The 24,567-nt window shown below is 43.9% G+C and overlaps 1 pseudogene; it reads right to left on the bottom strand.

Moving 5' to 3' along the window:
- Window positions 1-24,567, bottom strand: part of LOC146172009 (transient receptor potential cation channel subfamily M member-like 2) — a 765,506-nt pseudogene that overhangs the window by 34,737 nt on the left and 706,202 nt on the right.

The following is a 24,567-nucleotide window of genomic DNA, read 5'->3' on the forward strand; positions in this document are numbered from 1 at the left end:
GGCAAGAACGGTACGCACTACACGCCTGGGAACGAGGCAGGTAAGACACTGCGGTTTATTGCAACAGATGGGTGGTTATAAGTAATCCAGAAGAGAGAGGGAATGAAGTGGGGACATTTATTCATTTTTATTTATCACATACTGCGGACCAAACATGGTCCAAGCAGGCGAGAAAGAAAGAAAGCTTCAAGTTTGCATAGTGTGTGGCCCGCACTATGACACAGCACTGTGACACAACAGGAATAATGAAAACTTTATGTAATTCGTATTACATTTTATTCTCTAATTTTATAGTTGTGATCTCTTCTGCTGAAGAGATAGGTCGGTGGGTTGATACAGCTATATTTTGTTATCATTACTGTCATCATAATTCGCGTGACTATACCCACTGCAGGGCAAAGGCCTCTTCCACATTCCTCCAATTAACCCGGTCCTGTGCTAGAAGCATCCGTTTGACCCCTGCAGACTTCTCAACCTCATCCGCCCGCCTACTGTTATGTTGCCCCCTGCTACGCTTGCCTTCCCTTGAAATCCAGCTTGTTACCCTAAGCGACTATAGGCTATCCTCTCTCCGCATTAAATGTCCTGCCCATGCCCATTTTTTCTTCTTGATTTCCACTAGAATGTCAGTAACTTGAGATCTCTGACCTACAATGCACGTTTCCTATCTGTTAATGTTACCCCTACAATTTTTCGTTCGATAGCCCTCTGCGTTGTCCTCAACCCTTTTTGTTAACCTCCACGTTTCAGCCCCATAGGTGGGCACAGGTAAAATGCAACTATTCTATATTTTCCCGTTTAGCGATACCGGTAAGCTGCTATTCATAATCTGCGGTAAGCTGGTAGTCATAAGATGACCCCCTCCCCCTACATTTACTAATTACATGCCAATGCGATCAAATAGCAAAGTTAGTGGTGGTGGCTAAATTATTTACCTGCAGCGCAAGTATGCATATAATATTCTTGGTGAGTGCATAGTGCTGAATAGGAATCTAGAATTCCTAACTGTGGAAACAAGCACGTTTTTAGTTGCTGTTCTGTAGAGGACACCAACTGGATACAAGCTGCGTTTTCTGATAATTGGTTCACAGGAAGGGAAGGGTGCAGTATCTGTCACACTTGCTATGTGGACACCTGAACCGCGCCGTAAGGGAAGGGATGAAGGTGGGAGTGAAAGAGAAAAGAGAGAAAGGGGAGCCGTAGTGGAGGGCTACAAAGTAATTTCGACCACCTGGGGATCTTTAACGTGCGCTGACTTCGCACAGCACACGGACGCCACTTCGTTTCGCCTAACAGTTAGAAAATGTTTCTTCAAGGTATACTGCGCACATACAAAAAACAAGAACGAGAAAGGTACACCCCCCCCCCCCCCCCAACAAGCGCAGACTCGCGACTGAAATTCATATGGAAGGAAACACATCTTATATGCCTTCAAGCGTCATATATTCAAGAAAATGTAATAATATATTGTAGTACTACTAGTCAGCAGTTTTTACTTTTGGGAGAAATAAACATTGACACTAGCTGATGACACTTCTGCGTGGGACTTCATTATTCTCTTATCCTCTTATTCGCGCGAAAATGCTATTACTAAGCCAACCCGAATTACTTCAAACAGTTCTGCTTTTATAGATATATTTGTTCAAAGCCTGAATGTATTGGACTTTAAAGCAGGAGTATTATGCGATATCAGCGACCCTATGCTCATATTTATTGCCACACACCACGACCTAAAGCGTAACTATGAATACAGCAGGCCTGACTATAGGGTGCTGAATGACGCCTCCTTAAGGTATGTTTATTGTTTAATTGAGCGGGATGACCGATCGAACATGTACCTGCAGCAGAATGCAAACACTATATATGAGATTTTTCTTGATGTATTTCGTACTTGCTACAATCGTGCATTTCCGCTAAAGGAGCATAAAAAAATGCAATCGGAAAACTGAGAAGCCCTCGATGGACACCGCATTACTAAAACGCATTAAAAAAGTCATGTTCCATAAATGTTTGCAATACAAAGAAGTCAACTTGTTCACAGAATTTAAAAAGTATCGTAAATTAAATGCTGATATTAAGAAAGCCGAATGTGCATATTACGATGCATTGATTTATAGGATAAGGATGGATCCAGCAAAGATCTGGAGGCAGGTTATTTATTTTACCGGCAGAAACTCCTCAGAGGTTAAGACACCAAATAGTAATCAATTGTTCCATTAGCGGCAAGGAGCTTGCCGATAAAATCAACGAACCTTTCATTAAAGCGGCCGTGCCCCAGCCACCTGTTAAACATGGTGGGGACTACTGACCTTTTCCCCGAGTAAATTCATTCGTATTGGAAGCCGCTACAGAAACAGAAATTAATGATCTTATGATACACCTAAAAAGTATTGTCGCGAGTGGGCATGGTGATCTTAAAGTTTAACCCGTAACGTGGGTGTCATTAATTCTCAGCCTTGTTCTAGCCCACCTCATAAATCTCACATTTTTCATTGGAGTCTTCCTGGACAGACTAAACCTGGCCAATTCAGATACACAAAAGAGGTAGCACTGATGATATTACGAATTACCGGCCCTTCTCAGTGCTACCGATATTTGCTAAGGTTTACGAGCTGTAAAGCAAAATCTCAATTGTTTTAAGTGACCACACATGTCACAGTCTCATGACATACAATGCCACGGAAAAAATCTGAGGCGCAACAATGTAGAAACAATGCCGTGACCCAATACTCGAGGTATGACAGATGACAATACGACAGACAACGTACAACATGCAACATTATTACAGACAACAGGGTCCCATTTTACGACAAACAACACTAAAACTCACTACGGATAACAATACTACAGAGAGCAGGGTTGCACCTTACAACAAAAATAGTACTACAGACAAAAGGGTCCGAGTTTACGACAGGCTTGATTTCTGTTGTAGTTTTCGACTGGGTTGCAATGCATTCTCAAAAACAGCGCAACGTGTGACATACGGACACACAGGAGAAAACGACAGGACATGGCCCTGACTAACTGAAAACTTTATTTCTTAGCGCGTGATATGAGTGACGCCAGACGTGGACGACGAACAAAGAATGTTTGTTGGAAAGCATGCATGAGTATATATAGGCCTGAGCGGTGTGATAACGCAGCAGGGAACCACAGTTGACCAAGTACCACACAATTATGGTTCTTTCAATAGAGTGATCACGTCACAACGCGGTGTCGCACAATCACATTTTCTCCCCCCCCCCCCCCCCCCCCCAGGCTCTACTTAAAGTTCTCGTCTGCACTAGCAGAGGTCGGCACTACGTCATCCATTAGCGAAGGCTAAAGAACGGTCGGACTCTGTTGAGCTTGGGTCTCTTAATTAGGCAGCAGACCGCTGTGTAGAGGCCGATCATTTGATGGTTTGGTTGCAATTGGTGGGGCTGCCATTGGATATCAGGATGGTTTGGGCATAGATGATCGGCGTGGGTTAATCGAAGACGCCCGTGCACTTCCACAACGTACGTACGTCACAGCACTCACAACTTGGTGAATCGCACCTGCCTCCCAAGAGGCACCTTCCCCTCCCACCGCCTTCACGTACACGCGATAACCTTCGCGAAACACGATTAGCCCCAAGCGACACATCCCACTAGTTTTTCATGTCAGCTTGTTTTTGCTGCCTGCCACCGACAAAACTGGCTTGAGCAAAGAAAGTTTCGTGCGTGGTTGACGTCTTAGAAACAACTGTGCTGGTGTTTCCCCCGTCACACTGCTTGGTGTATCCCTGTAGGCGATAAGAAAACTATCGATACATTCCTCAAGCGACCGCACACGAGTGATGTCACGCTCCATGACCTCTTTTAATAGCCCCCATTTATCGTTTGCACGGTGCGCTCCAACGCCCCATTGGACGCTGGGTGATATGGCAGGGTACGGTAATGCTTCACATCATTCCTCTCTAAGAAATCCGAGAACTCAACAGACTTGAACTGAGACCCGTTATCGCTGACTAACGTTTCAGGCAATCCATAGGTGGCAAAGACAGATCTTAGTTTCTCAGCTGTCTTCGTGGTAGACGTTGAGGACACCGGCCAAACTTCTATCCATATAGAAAAAGAATAATCTAAAACAAGGAACGTATTATCATTGTTGCAAGCAAAATCAATGTTTACGCGTTTGCAACACTTTGACGGGTAACTCTACGGATGAAGCGGCACGGGATGGGTCGCTGGCTGGACTGCCTGACAGATTTTGCACTTCCTGACGTACATCTCGATAGCTCGATCCATACCTGGCCACCATACAAAGCTTCTGGCTAGCGTTTTCATGAGAGTGTTGCCTGGATGCTCATCATGAAGCAAGTCCAATAGGCGTTCTCTCAACAGATCCGTTATTACTACCCGAGTACCTCATTTTAGGCATCCTTGCTCGAGTGAGAATTCATAGCGGCGCACGTAACATATCTCCATTTAATAAGGGCATTTGCTTGGTCAACCAATCAGTTTGTATACAGACACACGACCTAAAGTCAAGTTCCGCTTTGTGACCTTAGCAATATCTGCAGCATATAATAGCAGGCGTTCGAACACTGCGAGACATTTCTCTGCTACATAAGTTTCCTTCTCAGCCTGTGGTAATCTGGAGAGCGCGTCCACTACTGCCAGGTTCCTGCTTTTGCGATATTTAAGCCGATAATTGTAGGCAGAAAATATCATGGCCCAACGCTGCACGCGCACTGCGGCCAAAGTAGGGGTCGGTTTGTCCTGGCCAAGGATTCTCAGCAATGGCCGATGGTCGGTGTAAATTGCAAATTATCGGCCGTATAAATACCCATGGAATTTCTTCAACCCAAAAACAAAAGCCAAGGCTTCGCACTCACATTGCGAGTACTTCTGCTCCGCAGCTGTCAGCGTTCGAGAGGCAAAAGCTATGGGACGTTCGCTGCCGTCTGGTGTCGCATGAAAAATAACAGCGCTCAGGCAATAAGACATGCCGATAGGCTTATTGACATCATAGAAGGTTAACACTTTGCTACTTGTGAGCAGCTTTTTTGTCAATCGTAAAGAGTCTGCATTCTTTAGACCATGACCACTTTTGATCTTTTTTTAAAAGCTGACAAAATGGCTCTGCTATACACGTTATACAAGAACTTTGAATAAAAAATCAAAATTACCAGATACGCCTTCAACTCAGAAACTGAACTTGGCTCCGGCGCTTCCAGAATTTCTTTAATTTGGTGTCAGTAGGGTAAATGCCCTCCGCAGCCACTTTGTGACTCAAATCGGTAACCGAGCTTAGAAAAAAAACGACACTTGTCGACATTCAGTGTGATTACCTGACATCCAGTCAGGCAATCTCTACAAGACAGGCTAAAGCGTCTTTTGACAGCTATCATGTCCGACCCTCCCACAATGGCATCATCAATGTAGCAGCCAACTCTTGGAATGCCCTTCAACACTTCATCCATCAGAGCTTGGAAGATGGCAGGGGTGCTCGCCCCACCGTAGGGAATTCAAAAAGACCGAAACTAGTGTTAGTGATCAAACGGGGTCTGGCCTTGGGAGCGAGTGGCACTTGCAGCTATGCAGCAGAAAGGTCGAGCACACAGAAAGTCTTTCCTCTTGCTAGAGTGGAATACAAGTGCTCTGGCCTAGGGTAGTGTTCAGTTTTCAAGAAGGGGTTTATCGTAACTTTATAATCTCTGCATATCCGCAGGCCACCATATTTCTTCTGGACCCCTACAACAGGCGTTGCCCAGTCACTGTTTGGAACTTGCCGAAGCACGCCTGTCTACTATTTCACCGAGTTGTTTTTCTACTCTTTCACGCAGCGCGAAGGGAACTCACCGTGCGCGACTCAAAACCGGAGTAGCATTCTGTTTTAGCACCATTTTTGCCTCGAAATTAGGCACTGCCCCCAAAGTGCTTGAGAACACTGGAGGAAATTTCTCACGCAGTGCTTCGACGCCGCTTCGTCCCGAAATCTGGCCAATATGCTGTCAGTCTAACTGAAGGCGTTCAAGCCAGTTGAGATCTAGCAGTGCTGGCAGCCGCCTCCCGTTATCGTGAGCTCCAAAATGGCCAGATTCATGTTCAGATTGTCGTAGACGACTGATATATTACACTGCAGCCTTTCAAAGACAACTGCTCTCCCGTGTACGTGCGTAATGACATGCTAGTGGGCACGCAGTTTACCTGTGGAAAGACAGAATTCTACACACTCTCAGGAACAGTTGGAAGAGCAGCGCCGGTGTTGATCTGCATTTTGAATAGCTTGCCTTCCACTTTAACTGTTACTTCGTAACTTGATCACATCAAGTTTTTTTAAATGGTGCACATCTAATTCTTCTTACTCGTCCTCAGTGTCATCCACTGTATTCATGAGCTTTGCCTTACGGCAAATTTTCTGCAAGCGACCAACATTTGAACACTTATGGCACCAAACATATTTGTACCAGCACTTCTCCGATTCATGCTTCCTGTCACATTTTTCACAACAGGCGTTCAAAGAAACTTGGTCAGGAGACTTTGCAATTCGTTCCTTGCTCTCCTATTCTTAGCCTGCTATGAATGCAATCATGAGTTTCGTTTTCTTGTTTGCATTATAGCGACATCTTTTGCTGCCAGCTCTCGGTCCAATGCAATTTTGTAGGCCTTCTCAAATGTTAATTCCTCTGCTGCAAAAAACGCGTGTTAGCATTCCTCATTTCGTAAGCCTGCAACTAATCTGTCCCGTAACGCATCCTGCAAGAATGTGCCAAAGACGCATTTCCTGGCCAAGTATTTCAGTTCAACGATACTCTTCCACACCTTCATGCTCTAGTTGTATGCGGCGATTGAACTTGAAACGTTCTGCAATCTAAGAGGTTTTTGGGCAGTAATGGGTTTGAAGCAACTGCATTACCTCTGCACATGTTTGTTCAGCGGCCTTGTCGGAACACTCAAATTCTTCCGCACCGATAACAGTAAAAAATCGTTTTTTTTTTTGCTCAGCGATTTTGCTCGCACCAATAAAAAGTCAGAAATGTTCCACGTATGATTAGAAATTCTGCGTTTAAGCACAAAACTCCGTTATCTTCCTATAAGAAGGCATTTTGACAGTACTCATCACACGTTGAGGCCGTCGGCCCTCCTGCTGGACTATAGGCGATGCTTTCGTTCGCTTCCGTGCTCCTTGAACATGGAAAGCTTATTCGAAGGCCGACGAACATGCTGGGTGCTCTGTCTGGTCCTCCCGCGTAGAACGTCGCGTGCGTGTTGCCAAGCGGGCTCCGCGCGGGCCGAAGTGCCTCGTCACCAAAAGACATTGTTACTTGGCAGGAGGCGTTCACACCACGTAAACACTGACACACAAGCACAAGACGTATCGGACGTCCAAACACCACTGCCAGGGAATCGGGCCCCGAGCATGCGCCAAGCGCACACACCCTTCGTCAGTCTCATCTTCGATGAGTCGACCCGTAGCATAACGACTGACGCCCGACGTGGACGACGAACAAACAACGTTTATTGGAAAGCACGCATGAGTATATATATGCCTGAGCGGCGTGATAACGCAGCAGGGAACCACGGTTAATAACTTAGCACACAAGCATGGTACTTCAGTGGCGCGATCACGTCACAGCGTGGTGTCGCGCTATCACATCGCGACACATGGAAATGTGCATAGAGGGGTGGAGCCAAGGCGCGATCACTGGTATTAGTGGTCACGCCAAAAATAAACAGATAAAAGACGAAAAATCTAAAAACAATAATAATGCGGTGTATATGGCCGGTCAAAATCTAGGATAAAACCGATAAAAGATTGGGTACAGCCAAAACGTCGCGTAAAAGCGATAAAAATAGCGCGGTGGAAAAGCAAAATGAGATTTGCGGCATCAGGCTATTAAAACGCAGTAAAGCAGCCCACATGCACTTTGCTGCTTTTGAGGAGAAAAGTTTCATTAGGCTCTTCAACACCGCGCTTCAGGTGAGCCGAAGCCCCAGATTTGTCACTTCTGCGCATGCGCGAAACCGATTGACCTGCGCCATGCAGGTGGCCGCCGTCGGCGCTGCCGCCGCTGTCTGAAAACGTTGACACACAATGGAGGAAAAGAACTAGGAAACTAACCAGTAAGTATGCTGGTCACAAGGACGAAGAAATAAAGAGCGTTAAGCAAAATGTGAAAAACACAGAATGTAAAAATTGGATAAATTGGATGGAAAAGAAACAGAGTGTGGAACTATACTGAAAGTGGAAAAGGCAGATCAGGAAGGAAGCTTTCTTTGATAACTCAAGAGGGAGTGCCCTACTTTTTGAAGCTAGATCAGGGTGCCTAACCAGAACACGCAGCTACAAAGAAAAATTTAACAATGAAGATGACGCATGTACTGTATGTGGTACCTCCAGTGAAACAATTGACCATATTATACTCGAATGTAATGGTATCCATCAGGAAGTCGATACAGGTGCAGTCGCTCTTCCTGATGCTCTGGGGTTTAGAGATTCCAGTCGCCGGGTGAATAAACCAGCGGTGGAAGCTAGCAAAATATGACTGGAAGATTGGTGGTTTAAAAGCAGAAAAGTGACATAATGTCAGTAATGCGGCAACAAAAATTCAATGAATAGAATGATGGTATAGTTAACCAATCTAAAACAATTTTTAGGATATAGGAGGAAACAGCATGATAGCAACTTCAACCACCCCGTTTCAAAGGGGACGCTCCTATATTTTATCCGTCCGTCCGTCCGTCCGTCCGTCCGTCCGTCCGTCCGTCCGTCCGTCCGTCCGTCCATCCATCCATCCATCCATCCATCCATCCATCCATCCATCCATCCATCCGTTCATCATCATCGTCATCAGCCTTACTATACCAACTGCAGGGCGAAGGCCTCTCCCACATTTCTCCACTTAACCCGGTTCTGTGCTTGCTGCATCCACTTGATCCCTGCGAACTTCTTGACCTCATCCGCCCACCTAACTTTCTGCCGCCCCCTGCAACGCTTTCCTTCCCTTGGAATACAGTTTGATACCCTAAGCGACCATCGGTTATCCTCTATTCGCACTACATGTCCTGCCCATGCGCATTTCTTCTTCTTAATTTCCCCTAGAATATCCGTAACTTGAGTTACTTCTTGACCCACTCTGCACGCTTCCTATCTCTTAATGTTACCCCTACCATTTTTCGCTCCATAGCCTTCTTTGTTGTCCTCAACTTAAGTAGAACTTTCTAAGTTCGCCTCCACGTTTCAGCCCCTTCGGTGAGTACAGGTAAGATGCAACTGTTCATATACTTTCCTCTTTAGCGATTCCAGTAAGCTGCTAGTCATAATCTGTGAGTGCTTGCCAAATGCGCTCTATCCTAATCTTATTCTTCTTGTTATTTCCTTTTAGTGGTCCGGATCTGCAATTACTACCAATCCTAAGTAGACATATTCGCCTACTACTTCCAGTACTTCGCTAACTAATGTAAACTGCTGTTCCTTCCCGAGGCTGTTGCATATTGATTTTCTTCTGCATATTAATTTTCAAGCCTACCTTTCTACTTTTCCTCTCTAGGTCACCATTCATTACTTGCAGTTCATCCCCCGATTTGCTTAGCAAGGCAATGTCATAAGCAAATTGCAGATTACTGAGGTATTCTTCATCTAACCTTATCCCTAACTGCTCCCATTCCAAGCCTCTCAATACTTCCTTTACGCAAGCTGTGAATAGCACTGGAGAGATTGTCTCCTTGCCTAACACCTTTCTTTATGGGAATTTTGTTATTTCTTTATGCAGAACTATGGTTGCTGTGCAGCTACTATATATATCTTTCAGCACTTTCACGTACGGCTCGTCTACCCCCTCATTTCGCAATGCCTGCATCACCGCCGAGGTTTCAACTGAGTCAAATGCTTTATCGTAATCAAGGAATGCTATGTATAAGAGCTGGTCATATTCCGAGTATTTTTCTATCACCTGATTGATGGTATGGATATTATCGATAGTAGAGTACCTTTTCCGAAAACCTGCTTGATCCTTTGCGTGACTGCAGTCTAAGGTTGTCCTGATTCTATTAGCGATTACCTTAGTAAAAAGCTTATACGTAACAGACAGTAAGCTGATTGGTCTGTAATTGTTAGGGTCCTTAGAGTCCCCTTTCTTATGAATGAGGATAATGTTTGCATTGTTCCATTCTTCCAGTACCGTCGACGACACCAGGCACTGCGTATACAGGGTTCCAGTTTTCCAGCTTTTCTAACACAATATCCCCCCTGTCCCTCAGCAAATCTGTAGTTATCTGATCCTCTCCAGCTGATTTCCCCCTTTTCGTAGTTTCTAATACTTTCTTGACCTCGTCCTTCGTCACTGGTGGGACGTCTGACTGTTTTTCCCTACCGCCAATCTCGTTACGGTCCTGACTTCTTTGTCTACTGTAGAGATCTGTATAGAACTGCTCGACTACTTAGACTATCTTGTCCATATTCTGATGACGTTGCCCGCCTTGTCCCTTATCGCATACATCTGGTTTTTGCCTGTGCCCAATTTCTTCTTTGCCACTTGAAGGCTTCCTCCGTTCTTTACAGCATGCTCAATGTTCTCCATGTTATACTTACTTATATCGGTCACCTTGCGCTTATTGATTGATATCTCGGCCAATTCAACCTGGTCTGTTGGATTGGACGCTTTCATACTCTGCCGATTCTTATCAAATCTTTCGTCTCCTTAGACAGCTTCCGGTATCCACTCGAACTATCCTACCGCCTACTTCTACCGCACATTCCATCCATCCATCCATCCACCCATCCATCCATCCATCCACCCATCCATCCATCCACCCGTCCGTCCGTCCGTCCGTCCGTCCGTCCATCCATCCATCCGTCCATCCATCCATCCATCCATCCATCCATCCATCCATCCATCCATCCATCCATCCATCCATCCATCCATCCATCCATCCATCCATCCATCCATCCATCCATCCGTCCGTCCGTCCGTCCATCCATCCATCCATCCATCCATCCATCCATCCATCCATCCATCCATCCATCCATCCATCCATCCATCCATCCATCCATCCATCCATCCATCCATCCATCCATCCATCCATCCATCCATCCATCCATCCATCCATCCGTCCGTCCGTCCGTCCGTCCGTCCGTCCGTCCGTCCGTCCGTCCGTCCGACCGTCCGTCCGTCCGTCCATCCATCCATCCATCCATCCATCCATCCATCCATCCATCCATCCATCCATCCATCCATCCATCCATCCATCCATCCATCCATCCATCCATCCATCCATCCAACCAACCAACCTTTCGCCGAAGCCGTACGCAGTCCGCATTTGTAAGGGGGAGGGGGGGGGGGGTATATGAGGTGAGCTTCATGATAGAATAGGTGAATACAGATCCAGAAGTGGTAGCTTGGGAGGTGGCTAAAAATCTGCGAAGATATAAAAAGCGCAAGGCTAGACGAGCGGTTTTTCGCTTCAGATATCCAGGTGTACCTTAGCTATGCCACATCTAAATTTTAATGGCCGCTGAATCATCATCTATTTATTCACTTTCTTCCGTGAAGCAGAATTGGAAGTGCTGGGACATTACACTTTCTAAAGAGCTTTAGAATCCTGCGAAAATTCAAAAACGAGAAAAGAACATTTCTGAGCTGAACTAAATAAAACGCCCCCTGATAATATATATTAGAATTTTCCAGAAAAATTGGCTTTATTGCGGGAGTATAGCAATAAAAGAGTCTTTTATTATACCGACAAATATGGTCTAAATAAAAATTTACTATGCTTTGCGTATTGCCGTTGCGCGAATGGAATTATGTTGATAAAATGTCCTTGTGGAACCTGCTTTCCTGGCGGTGCGGCAAAAGAACGACTAAGGTGTTGATGGTTACTGGTAGCCTTTTAAAACGGAACGAGTCTAAATTACTGCACCTAACCGACTAGAAGCAGACTCAAAAGCCATATCAGAGAAGAAGAAAGGCCTGTCCCCGAGCCAGCAATGCATTGCGGGTACACAAACCAATAGGCAATAGACAATAGTCTCTCAAGTAATCGTGCGAATTTAGTTTTGTTGCGTAAACCCTACGTCTCCAGCAAAGCTCTACCAAAAGTCACGACCCCCGCCCCGCTGTATCTCAGTGACATGAGAATCGAAGCCCGTTGCTCATGGTATCGTCGTTACCGTAAGAAAGGCGAAATTACAACTGCACTCTACCGACGCGGCTGAATTATAAATGAAACTTGAAAGTTTTGTTTGCTTTTTTGGTGTCATTAGTTAGCTGCGTGATACGGCACCGCCAGCCATCCCTACTAATTTGAGTTCATGTCAGTGTTATATACATACATGAACTTTATTGCGAGAAATATACATGCAATAAATAGCGGGTGCCGGCAGAAGCGCAAGCGCTTGTGGGTGGGCCACGGCAGTCACAGCGGTATGCATTCAATATAATACGCTGATAGTACAAAGTTGTCTGTCAATGCAAAAATAAAAAAATGCTGGTGAATGCATATATAGTTTTCTTAGTACAGTCAATGGATAAAATGCAAAGACACTGAAACATATAGTCAATGAACGTAACAAAATTGGCACAAGAAAAAAAAAAAACAGAACATAAATTACAAAGAAGCTTATTAATATCTTTCTTCGCGACCTACAATCAACGCTTTTAGTGCAGGTTTTGTGGCCTTCATTGAATCGCAACCCAACACATGTGCTGGTAGTTTGTTAAAATAGTAAGGAATATAAAACTGTAGTGTCTGTTTGCCATAATTTGTATAAACTCTTGGTACCTTATAACACACTGTGTGCCTAAGGGACTCTGTTTTTTTTTTTTTCTGGCTGTTTGAACTGGTTTGAAAATTAAATTTCTTAGAACTACCACTTGCGCATACAAGTCATGCCGGGGAATAACACCTGCTTCAACCATCCTGGTGTTGCAGTCAGACTTCTCATAAGCAGTTCCATACAGTAAATTAGTGGAGATTCTACACAGGAACCTATCAACCTTCCTAATCTTACAGGGCGCACACGAACCGTAGACAGAAAAGCCGTATCTAAGGATAGATTCTCTCAAAGATCTATAAACACTCTGACGCAACTTTACAGGTGCAGTGCATTTTATACAATACAGCTTCACAGAAAGCGAACGCTGTCTTTTTAATTAGTGGTCTCGGCCGAGATATTTAACACTGTTCGAGGCGGGCAGCAGCGAACAGTCACAACTGACACAGTCGCTACCATGCAAAAGAATCGACGCGGCAAAATCAACATTCCTGCGCAGATTTCGGAAACATATCAACGTAGTTTTCTTTTTGTTTATGTATATTTGTCTTCCAGAAAACCAATCTACTATTTTGTTGACGTCGTACTGAAGTATTTTCAGTGCCTGTGGGCTTGATTCATGGTATTTTACGAATGCCGTATCATCAGCATACTGAAATAACCTTGCATTTATTTTAAGGCAACCATTTCGTTTACATAAATATTAAACAAAAACGGGTCCCAAAAGAGAACATTGTGGTACGCCGTACTGAATATCAGAAAAGGTACTAAATGATTCTTTAATTTTTACTACTAGTTTACGGTTAGACAAGTAGCTTGCAAAATATTTTTGGTATGAACCACGCAATCGAACACTTTCCAATATTTTTTAACAATACAGAGTGTTCTACTGTATCGAATGCTTTCGATAAATCCAAAAATAACCCACAAAAACCTAAATTCTCATCCAAATTACCATTGATAAAATCGCAGCAATCTTTGAGAAACTCAACTGCACCAATATTACGACGAAAACCATACTGTGTAGTACACAAACATGAATACTTTTCACAAAAAGATGTCATATATTTGTGCGCAATGTTTTTCATCAGGATGCTAATGACCGGCAGTGTGGCAATCGGCCTGTAGTTGGTTGAATCCGACTTTTTTCCCGACTTGTAAATCCGTCGTAAAACTGAGATCTTAAGACCTGGCGGTGTGTCTCCTGTATAAAACAACCACGAGTATATGTAAAAGTACTTCTTAAAGTATGGAGTAATTGCTCCGCAAATCACGCAATCTAATCCTATCGTATCTTGGTGTTTTGCTGTCTGGTAGCGTCCGATTAAGGTTCCACAACTCTTCGTCATCAACAGGTAGAAATGCGGCCGAATTTATTTATTTATTTATTTATTTGTATCCTCAGGGCTTACAAGAAGCGTTATAGAGGGGAGGGGCTTTTGCACATCATTATACAAATGAAATACAAACAAGATGAAGAACTTAATTGCATCGGCAAAATAGAGACAAATGAGTAATATGGCAACTGAACACAATAGATAAACAAAAACAGATAGCTTACAGTATGCGAAAAAAAAAGTTTTCATATAGGAATAAACTCACTTTCTGAAATATTTGTTAGTGCTTTGCGAAAATGATCGGTGTCGGTGATAGCAACTAAATACGCAGGCAGGTGGTTCCAGTCGTGACAGGTCCTTGGCAGGAATGAATATGAGTAGGTGACTGTGCGCTGCGAAGGTACATGAACTTTGGAACGATGATCCACACGTGGGGAGATATAGGACGCTGGTGTAATGAGACGTGACTTAAGTATCTGGTTATGATAGTAGATTTTGTGAAAAAGGGAAAGACGTGGTAGTTTTCTACGGGAAGAAAGAAGGGGAAGGTTAAGCGCAATCTTCATATCAGTAACGCTAGCAGTACGATTATAATTGTTAAGTATAAAACGAACAGAACGATTTTGTACGCTTTCAAGGATTTTTATTAGAGTGGCATATCCTGGGTCCCATATTGAACATGCATATTCAAGGATAGGCCTGACATTTGTGATGTAGAGTTGTTTTTTTAGAGGTACTGGGGCTAGAGAAAAGTTACGTTTGAGATAGCCAATAACGCGGTTAGCTTTCGATGTAATGTATTCAATGTGTTGATTCCATGTGAGATTGTTAGTAATATGTACGCCACGATATTTGTATGAATTAACCTGGTCAAGTAGAGTATTATTAAGTACGTAAGTGGAGCAAGTTGACTGATTTCGAGAGATTCTCATTGTTTTACATTTTGAAGTGTTTAGTTCCATTAGCCAGATCGCGCACCAGTTTACAATGTTATTCAGATCATGCTGAAGTGTTATTTTATCGTTACTGCTTTCGATCTTGTGGTATATGACACAATCGTCAGCAAATAAACAGATGGAACTTGAGATTTGATTAGGAAGGTCATTGATGTAAATTAAGAAAAGCAACAGTGCTAAAACGGATCCTTGAGGTACCCCTGAACCGACTGGTACCTCAGAAGAGTCACTATCCTTAGTGGTAACATACTGCGTGCGGCTAGAAAGAAACTCTCGAATCCAGTTTAAAACCAAAAGATCAATGTTTATTCTGCCGAGTTTTAATAAGAGTAGGTGGTGGTTAATTCTGTCAAATGCTTTCGAAAAATCCAGAAATATACATTCGGTAATAAAGCCAGTGTCCAGAAATGTATTAAGATCATTGCAGAATGGTAATAATTGAGTTTCGCAAGAAAAGGACTTTCGGAACCCATGCTGACTGCTATGATTGTATTCTTGCCTTGGTAGGGGATGGTAGAATAATTAGTTCGCCTTTTCAGCTCCCTAATGGATGATAAAAACGCGTCATTAAAAGAATTCGGAAAGATCGCAGAATCCACTTCTCCGAAAGTACAACGCAACTTCTCATCCAAATTAAATTTTTTCTGTCTAATAGCCCATTTAATAGACTCCAAGTTTTCCTTTTATTCCTGCTACACCTAGAAAACTCCGCAGAAAAATATTGCTTCTTTGCTAGCCTAAGGGCAGCAGTAAGTTTAATACGATGTGCCCTATATTGCTCTTTCAAGGCTAGATTCCCGACATCTTCTTCATACGCACTCCAAAGTTTATCTTTTCAATGAGGTAATTTCAGTATATCATTCGTTTTCCATTTCTTCTCAGGATTCTTTAACCTGATTTTAACCTCCTTTGTGGAGCTGCCATACAGCTCATCAAATTTAGCTACTAAAGAATTATAAGCATCAATGTGACTTTGAGTTAACAGTAACTTCCAGTTAAAAGTTTAAACGAGGTTGTCCAAACACTTGTTATCAATACTTTTTATCGTTCAAACAGTCTGACTTGACGTTTCCCTATCTTGCTTGTGCGCACAAAGCGTAGTGTAATAATAATCCGCCACCTTTCTTCGTGTTACTGCAGCGTTAACGTCATAATTCGCGAGTCTAACTGCTTTATGGTCAATACATGAATGAGTAAGTCTAGTGCCCATTACCTCTTCTCTAGTATAATTACGAATAATATTCTCTATTCCGTATGAGGCAAGTAAGTCTAAATAGCACTCAACACCAGGCTTCCTTGTTTCTGAAATGTCAATATTAAGGTCTCCTGCTATTATCCGATTAATTTGATTGTGTCTAACAATTCTGTAAGTTCAGAAAAACATACGTCGAGTATTGAGTTAGGAGGGCGATATACTGCCAGCGCAAAAGATGTCTCGTCTTTGGAAGTGAGAGAAAGGGCCACCATCTTCGCCGCAGTAGAGGCACAGGATACTCTTTCAACGTGCCAACATTTTTTAACAAATACTAATACACCACCACCTCTACCAGAGTCACGACAATAAGGGAAAGATTCGAAACCCGGAAGAATAAACGTGTCAGACTCATGCTGGTAAACATTAGTTTCAGTCAGAGTCACAATATCAAGGTATCTAGCTGAATCAAGCAAGTAGACATATAATAAATTCCAATGCTTCTTGATGCTCCTTATGTTGATATGGGCAAGATCTACTGCGGCGTTGGGTTGGGAGTTAAACAAACTACTTCTATGTGTATTCCGGTCGGCAAAAGAATCGAAGCCGTCAGTCATGGCCATTCGAGCATATCAATATTAGAAACGCTTTCAATTCTTATAGCTCCAGAGCAATAAACTTTCTTCACAAATGTTTTCCACATTTTCAGCCATAAAAATTTGTATAATGTTTTTTTTGCTTCCTGTTTAGTTTGCCACAGCAACTTCTTTGTCTGAACAGGCAGGTTCTCATTAATGTACACATCTTATCCTTCAGTGCGCAGCGCTTTTTTTTTTATCCACAGTTCACGAGCAGTATGTTGAGTAAATTTGAATAGCACAGCCGGTATCTTCTCCTTTTGGGCAGGTAGTCGGTGCACAACCTCTACGGATTTAAGTGTGGTCTCTGGAATTTCCAAACTACCAGCCAGTGACTTCAATGTAACCTCAAGCTCCTCATTTTGCTCTGGTTTGAGACCATGGATTTCTATGTTGTTACGCCTTGAGTAGGCTTCCAGTTTATTCAAGGCTATGCTAAGATAACTCAGCGTTTAGCCTGCTCCGCAAGGGAACCCGCCAACTCTCCTGACCTCTCTTAATGCAGACACCTCAGAAGAATACGAGCCCCCCCCCCCCCCCCCCCCCCCCACAAACACCTTCATTTATTCATATTTTGAAGCGAGAAGTTCAATAGAGGCCTCAATTCCAGTAATCACCTGTCCTTGTTTCTCAATGTGTTCGAGCACTGAACCACTCTTCAAGCTCTGAGACTGTATAACTTTGTCTAGCTTATCAACTCTGGAACTGCTTTTTGAAATCTTCTCATCTAATGAACGGATAGCTTTCATGAGCGTTGGTTGCTTTCCTTCACCTTCACTATCTGTATCCGAATTTTCTGTATCGCGCTGATGTACAGACTTTGACGACATACATGTTGGCCCAGCCAACCCGATTTTGTTTCGTTTTCAAGGACTTCCCAGAGAACTTTCTAGAGTGACAAGAACTTTTGCAGTCACTGCACTTCAGGCCATTGTCATCAGGCACTAGTTTTGAATAAACACAACAAAAACCAATAGTATTGGAAGACATGGAAGAAAAAGCACTTGCACCAGACACACGCGAACAGAACACGCTAAGAGTACGCTGATCGCAGTCCGACGAAGTGAACACAATTCAACGAGTTTGGTAGTTGCAAAATTGAATTGCTTACCTAGAATAAAGCATGCGTGTTAGCATCTCGTTCCGTACCCCGTCGGACTGCGATCCGTCGAACATCCAAGGCCTCTTAATACAATGAAACATTACTCACACTGGCTTACAAAGCATCCTTCGGTTGAATCTGGTGGCGGGTTGCGGTAGCATTCTCTACTTCCTGCAAAATGAAAAGCAAATAAATACAGGTCTTGCTTAATTGCTTGCTAAGGAAACTAGAATTTTGATTTTGAACTCAAAGCTGATATCAGGATCCCAAATATCCGCCGTCGGTGCCGCCAGTGGATTTAAATATTTTGTAGCGAACCATAAAGGCAACACATGAGAACGACGAATGCTCTGCAGGAGACCACGTCGGCTGCTAGACAGACTGCATTTTGTGTCGCCCACAATTGAGTTTACCCTGTTTCACTGCTGGATCCACCACTTTTCACTTAGTGTACTGACGCCCTGGAGCATCGCAGACGTAACCTACCGATCACAGCTTCTATCCTGCCGCAGCTTGCCCCCTAGCTGGTCAGCCATGATCAAGTCGCAGAAGGCCTTCAATAAGTTTCTTAGGCTGCAATTTAAAGCCCACCTGCTCCGTCCGCTCTTACCTACGCCGCAGTGGCTGCGCGGCCTAAGTGGCAATGTCACCCTCTGAGCCTGACTTGCGCCAAGCACTGCCTCAAGCGGCTAGGCTTCATTCCCCTTCCCCATTGTCACAAACCTCTGAGAATTTACACATGTGCGACTACTGTGGTTTCTCGTACATGTGGCCCGTCACCTTGGTCGTCACATGCTCGCCTCTCCCTGTCTTCTGTCTGGCTCATGTTCTGTTTACATTAAAGAAGTACATATTACGAGGAAATTTTTATTTACTTATTTATAAATAATGCGATCTTGTACACAAGGTCATAGCGGTAGGGAAACGTGTTAAAATATCAAAATGCAAGCGCACGCAAGCAAAACAGAATTGCATAAAAGGGCAAAAAAATACCGCGTCAAGGTTACCAGAATTAATTATTTCAAGCACTCTTAAAACAAATGCAATAATCTCTGCCTCACAACATCATACATAAGATTATTCTAATCAGTGATGGTCCTTGGATAAAAACAATATTTAAAACAATTAACTCGTGAATTTAATGGTGTTAAAGAAAGAGAATGGCGATTTCTAGTTTGATTCCCGGAGGAATAAGTAAGGATGTTGGAGGTGGCAACGTTCAAATGAATAATAATTAACTGAAAGTAAAACATCAAGCTTCATGTGCGATTTCTGTTAGAAACCGAGGGTAAGCCGCTTTATTTGAGGAGGTCACTGACTGATGTTCATCCGTAAGTGCGGTATTTAAACCTTCTGAGGCTGAATATAGCGCTAACAGAGACTAAGCAAAGAGACGCTGACTAACAACCATGTTTTAGAGCAAGTTCGTCGGTTAAATACCTCTCGTTCGTGCAAAAAAGAAGGAAAAAAATCAGAGGGAAGGCGGGATAGACAAGATAACCACAAGCCATGAGATCATTCCTTCATACACACATACACAGATGCACAGATCAAGGCCATATCACAAGAAAAAAAGCGGTATGTAGTAGTTCCGTACATTCATGGTTTTTCATACAACCTCAAGAAGATAGGCGAAAACGTGGGCGTAAAAGTGCTGATGTCAGCACCTAACAAGTTAAAGAGAATGTGTGCCGAGGTCAACAGTGAGCGAACGGGAAGGAAGCAGTGCCAAAGGAAGCACAAGAACATGCACATGAAAAGTACTAAAAACGTAGTGTATCAAATACCATTGCCATGCGGGCGCACCTATATCGGCCAAACAGGGAGCTTTTAAATGAACGACTCCAAGAGAATAAACTATCTTCGAAAGGCGCCATCAGCAGTGAACTGGCAAGACATTGCGGAGGGCATGAATGTGCTTCTAAACTTGGCAACACCACAATCATATCTGCCTGCTTAGACCAACGGACGAGATAAATCGAAGAAGCCATCAACATTCGGCATAGGGTGAAGAGTGCGTCAGCATCGTTTCATAGCACTTCGCGACAGCGAAATTAATTATCTGTGCATGAATGCATAATCGTTTGCCACGTGGTTATCTTATCTACCCCTCCTTCCCTCTTTTTCTTTCCTCTTCCATTCCTTTTTTGCACGAACTATAGGTATTTAACCGATGAACGTGCAATAAAACATGATTGTTAGTTAGCGTCGTGTCCCTCTCTCTGCTTCGACACTGTTAGCGCTGTTTTTAGCCTCAGATCATGCACCAACCAGCCCAAATTACACTTTTTTTTATTTAAACCTTACTGCTTTCTTTAGAATTCTTTCTAGTTTGTTTATGTCCACCTTTGTAAAAGGGTCCCAGATAATTACTACGTAATCCATGATTGGTCTATTATTATTGTTGTAGGCAGGAAGGTGCGTGCCAGAGGCCGCTAACTTCAGCGAGCGTAGTAAGAAAAAACCTTTCGGAGAGCGTTTGCTGAAACATAGTCGAAATGCTTGGTCCAAGAGAGGTTATTAGAAATTAATAGGCGTAGGTATTTATATTCTTTAAATTCATGATGAAAATTATTATTGGCAGCGTAGCGATACAAAAAAGGGTTCGTTTGTGCTTTCTCAAAAATACGGTTTTCTCAAAATTGACATTTGCGACTTCTCACACCTAAGCTGTCTAAGGAGACGAAAGATTTGATTAAGAAACGCCAAATAATAAAATCTTCGAATCCAAGAGAACAGATAAAATTGGCAGAGATATCAAAGCTAATCAATAAGCGCATAGTGGCCGATATAACCAAGTATAACATCGAAAAAATTAGGCATTTTGAAAAGAACAGGGGAAGCCTTTACAGCCAAGACCCACAAGCCAGAACTACCATTCCGAACGATTGTCAGCGAGGGCGGTTCGTGGCAAAAAAACGTTAGCGGCTTTTTGCAGAAGCATCTCAAATCACTTGTTTTGGACGATCCCTTCCTGACAAAAAAATCGATTGATGTTGTTGAGTACCTACAGAGTACTGACGATATTGGCTTTGGGTTTTCAGTCGATGTTAAAGACTTGTTTTACTCTATTCCTCAAGACCAGCTTTTGTTGGCTATAAAGGAGTGCATTGAAGCCAACGGCGACGTGTCTTTTCAGAATTCTTCAGGTTCGTCGGTGGATGATTTCATCAATTTATTGCAATTTTACCTATGTTCTACTTTTATTCTTTTTGACAATCTGCCTTATCTGCAGCGCAATGGTGTCTGTATAGGGTCTTGCGTGGCCCCGGTTCTTTGCGACATCTTTTTAACAAAGATTGACAAATCTTTAGATAAATGTTTGCATGGGGGGTGGTTTTACATGTTTTTAGGTATGTTGACGATTTTTAGTGCTTTTAAAACAGCAGACTTCTATCACCTACCCCTCTACAGTAGGTGATGTTTTAAGTGTTTTTGACAAACATGGACTTGGGCTCTCTTTTACCCATGAACTACCCGACACTAACGTTTCACAGGTTTTAGACCTGAAACTAACCTTCCTTGAAAGACACGTTTGCTGGGGCTATTACCCACGTGCTAAAAAAGATCTTTTGCCTTATGATTCTATGCATTCGAAAACTGTGAAAAGAGCAATAGCTTCGCATTGCTTAGAGTCTTCGCTCAGGAAATCGTGCCCGCATCAGTTGCAAACCAGCTTCCATAATCAGATGAGCCGGCTTTCGGCGGCTGGGTTCCCCTGCTCTGTGTTGGTTGCAGTTTGCGAGACCCTCCTTCAAATGATCAAGAGCGGCACGCGAAGATGTACTGGAGAGGATAGACGGAGAACGCAGAAGCCGCTTGTTGTGCCTTACATGCACAGAACCTCGCACAACCTGAGGAAAGTGGCCAACAGGCATGGCGTGAGCGTCGCTTTTTCGGCTCCTAACAATTTGGGAAAGTTGTGCCCCCGAATTTGCAACCCAAAAAAAGGGGGTTGCCAGATAAAGCACGACTCTCCGTTTACAAAGTGTTCTGTTGGAGTGGTCTATGCTATTCCCTTGACGTGTGGAAAGTTGTACGTAGGCCAAACTGGCCGATGCATCAACGAGCGTTTGGGGGAACATGCACGAAATTTGTCAGATTTAAAAGACAAGTATGCACATTTGGTTGCGCACGTAATCAACTGCAACGGATGCGGGGCCAGGTTGAATGAGACCAAGATTCTTGGAAAGAGTAAGGATAAAACGGCACGTGTTAGTTTGGAGGCTTTCTACATTAAGAAGTTTGACAGCAGGTGTATCAGCATCCCCTCATTATCTCTTCTGGCCTCCGAAATTAGGTTTTTAGATTCTGTTATCCATTAACCGAGTTTTACTTGCGTTCTCGATGGTCGATTGATGATTTCCCCTATCTTTCTCCCCATCCTTCTTTCCCTTTGGAAACTTCGCCTATATAAGATCACTCGTGGGTTTCAATAAATTCAGTTGTGAGTAGCGCCTTTGTCCCGTCTTCTTTCTTGTGGTGTGTTTATTTCGGCGCAGTTTTTCACAGTACAAATGTGAACCAACTAGCCCAAGAAACGGTATTAATGTATTAAAGAGTTAAAGCGGTTGAGAAGAAATAGCACTTAGGCAAAAATCTGATCTAAGCGCTAAAGAACAAGGCAGGTAACGTCATCACGATTATGGACAAGATAGTTAAAGTAGCCAAAGTATTCATGACAATAATGGCATTGGCAGTAGGGACAAGCAGTCAGACATTTCACAGGTTACGAAGGCTGAGGTTAAGAAAGCGTTAGAAATTAAGTAAAGGGGAAGGCAGGTAGACAGTATCAGGAAACTGTATATTTGTTGAAGGAGGAGGATATCGTGCTAGGAAAACTGGCCACCCTGTATACGCAGTATCACGTGTCATCTACGAAACCTACGTGTCATCTATGGAAGAACGCAAACACCTTAATTCATAGGAAAGGGGACGCTGTAGACCTGAAACATTACAGGCCAATCAAGCTACTGTCTGTTACGTATAAAGTACTTATCAAGGCAATCGCTAATAGAATCAGGACAACCTTAGACGGCAATCAAGCAAAGGATCAAGCAGGTTTTCGGAAAGGGTACTCTTCTATCGATCACATCCATACCATCAACCAGGTGATAGAAAAATGCTCAGAATATAACCAGCCTCATATATTGCATTCATTGATTACGAAAAAGCATTTGACTCAGTGGAAACCACGGCGGTCATGCAGGCATTGTGAAATCAGGGTGTTGAAGTGTGTCGGGTTCAGGGGGCGAGCTTCACCGCAGCGGGCTCAGAAGGCGACGATGCATCGAGGTGGAAGACAGCCAGGGAGGAGAGGCAAAAAGTAAAGTTTATATACACTTTCTACATACTGAAGAGGGTACAAGTCATGAGAGGAAAACCGGAGCTATCTGTACAAACAAAAATCAGTCAGTTAAAGGGAAGCTGAAGCGGTTTTCAAATTGCATGAAATGCTGTGGTTGGGAAAAAAAGACCTCGAAAATCATATGTGTAAAGTTTTTCTCGATTATGTCCGTTAGAACAGCCGCAATCGCCTTTTAAAAGCCCGCCGCGGACACGCCCCCGTCGCCTCCGGAAGCGCCGGGTTGGGGGATGGCAAAATTGGAGAGCTGGCGGAAGTGACGCCATTCACGGGGAGCCGGCCGGCCGTCCCGCATTGCTTGCTCCGCTGCGTCTCGCGCTTTGGCGTGGCGAACACGATTCAACGTAATCCTTTGCTAGTGCCGTTTGTTTTTTCTAGTTCGAGTGTTCTGTGTGGAGTGGGTGTAGCGACAAGTGGCCATCATGGCGTCGTTCTGCGCAGCATTCGGCTGCGCGAACACTGGCGGCCGGGACGATGAGGTGTTTCACACGTTTCCAAAGGACAAAAAACTTTCAGCGCGGTGGGTCTCTGCCGTGAAGGGAAAAATTTCGTACCTACGAAATCAACTGTGTTGTGCTCGAACCATTTCCGTGACAGTGACTATTATCGGAGCTTGGGAACGATGCGGGCACTCGGAATTCCAATTAAATCAGCGCAACTGAAGCCCGGAGTCGTTCCGTCAGTGTTCCCGCACAACCATAACGCCTCACCACCTCCAAGAGCGGCCTTCGCCCAAAGAAAGCGGCGGGAGGTAAGTGTTTAAGGTACGCTTGAGCCTGTCCGTGGTTTGCTTGTGTGGTTCAACGTTCCGCGAACTGACTAGAGCTATGTGAAGGACATAGTGGCGAAGGGCTCGGGAAATATTTCGCCTGCCCGAATCTCCATACATCGGATATTACACAGGCGCCTTGCATCTCCCAAAACTGGATTGCGGCTGATGTGGCGGGGCCAAATCCCTCTGCCTCGAAATCAGCGTCCTAGCAATCGGCACCCGAGGGCCATAACTGCATAGTGGATCGTGTAAACATATCCTGTGCGCCGCAGCGACCAGTCGGCGGCACGAGGCCCACCAGTTAATAAGGTGTGACTCGGCAGCCCGTCTGTTTCCTTTCGACGACATTCGTCAAAGCAACCACTGAGCCACCGCGGTGGGACAGTATCTTTTTTTTCAATTGCATGCTTTCAGCGTTGTAGTACGCGGGGGTATATCTGTACAGCATAAAACTGAGACCTTTG

The sequence above is a fragment of the Amblyomma maculatum genome, unplaced genomic scaffold, assembly GCF_055883805.1.
Source record: "Amblyomma maculatum isolate TAMU_Amacu unplaced genomic scaffold, ASM5588380v1 scaffold_15, whole genome shotgun sequence".
In the NCBI taxonomy this organism is placed as follows: domain Eukaryota; kingdom Metazoa; phylum Arthropoda; class Arachnida; order Ixodida; family Ixodidae; genus Amblyomma; species Amblyomma maculatum.